A 1,897-nucleotide genomic window follows, 5' to 3' on the forward strand; every position below is an offset into this window, starting at 1 on the left:
AAATTCTTCTATTTGAAACTGCCAAAAATTTTCCCTTCTCCAAATAAACAACTTTTACATAAATATTCTTAAATTAATTCTCCTTCAACACCTTTCAAAATGTTTCCGCTATATTTAATATGAGTACATTTAATTATCTGAAATGTCACACTCTTAACCAGTTAAGATGTTGGATAACTCAAAACTAGAAAGCTACTCTCAAAACCTTTTAAGTAGAATGATTGGGTCACATGACACCATGCTAAATACATTGTAGTGAAAGTTACAAGTCATTATGGGAACCAAAACATTTTTTCCACATTCAATAGGCTCTATTTTCTGACATGCATCCTTCAAAAAAAGATACAAAATAGAGATACAAAGAAAAAAAGCCCATTAGGAATGGTAACAAGATTTCACTAAACAAAGTAATAAAAATTCAACAACGATTGCTATATTACATGAGGCTATCTTCAAATTAGCTGTTCACATTACCAGATATAAACATGTAAGACTTTTGTTTTTCAGGTACTCCATTCAGTAGTCCCTTGCTATTTCATGGTTCAACTTTTGCAGACTCATTTCACGGGTTTTCAAAAAAAATATTAATCTAAATTAATTATCGTGAATGTTTCACTATATTGTGAGATTTTGCAGTACGGTACAGTATGTGTATCTTGTTTAAAAGGTAGGTATACAACTTTAGAAAATGGTTAAAAAATTAGAAGTGTTTTTAAAAGTGTAGGAAAGGTTGATAAGAGTATGGGAAGAGTTTATGCAGCATTAAAATACATGTAAACCCTAAAATAAATATAACCTTGCTACTTTGCTGAATTTTCACTGATCATGGGGGTGTCTGGGACGTAATCTCCATGCTAAGAGAGGGAGCACTATATTCCTATTGAAATAGATATTTGGCTGGCACAGTTCTCCCCTTAATAACTTTTGCTTCCATGTCGCTGAACCTAAATGTTAAACATAAAGGGAAAGAAGTAATGGGAGTATGCTGGAAAGAATGGTCTGAAGGTTATGAGTTGTCCTTCAAAAGAAAGACACCACAGATTTTATTTCTCTTGCCTATACTCACCCCAGCAAGCAGAATCTGCCTTTCAATTCCTTAATTGCAAGCTTTCTTGGCCTGTGTGGACCTCTTTACATTTTGTGGATAATGTCAAAAGCAACCAAAAATATATCCTCTCCTTAGAAACCAATTTAGTTTTTTTTTTTCTGACTACTTTTTATGACATTTAAGTTATGAATCTACTCCCACCAGTAATAGGTCATTGAAGCAAAACTCCTCATGAACCCAGTCAAGATGATGTTTTCCTCCCTTGATAAAGTACCTTTAAATATCTGTCCCTCTAGCATTTGGAAAAACTTCCATAGAAACATTTTGTGAATTTTGTTATCCAAATAATATATTGTAAATAAGTTGATTTTTATTTGTGTATTCATAATTAGTGATACAATTATACTCTGTCAGTCAGTAACAGCAAAATATAAGATGTATATGCTAAGCTGAGTTGTATAATTAATATTCTACTCCCTAATACCTGGGAATATGATCTCATGTAAAATAAAGTTTTGCAGATGGTATTAATTTAAGGGTTATAACATGACATCCCAGTGAATTAAGAGTAGGTTCTAAATTCAATAACTTCTGCCTTTATAACTGCAAATAAACAGATGTCTGAGTTACAGAAAAATAACAGGAACGAGATAGGAAGACAGATGAAGAGTTGAGTTGTACAGCTAGAAACGAAGGAGCAACAAGGTCTCCCAAGCTTCAAAAGTCAGCAAAGCAGCAAGATTTTCTTCAGGGTTTTCATAAGGAACCAACTCTTCTGAACTTTGAGAGTAGATTTTTCACTAGAACTGTGAAAAGATGAATATTCTTTTTTTTTTTTTTGTAAGCCAC

This window comes from Octodon degus, unplaced genomic scaffold, assembly GCF_000260255.1.
Source record: "Octodon degus isolate 3935 unplaced genomic scaffold, OctDeg1.0 scaffold00018, whole genome shotgun sequence".
NCBI lineage: Eukaryota > Metazoa > Chordata > Mammalia > Rodentia > Octodontidae > Octodon > Octodon degus.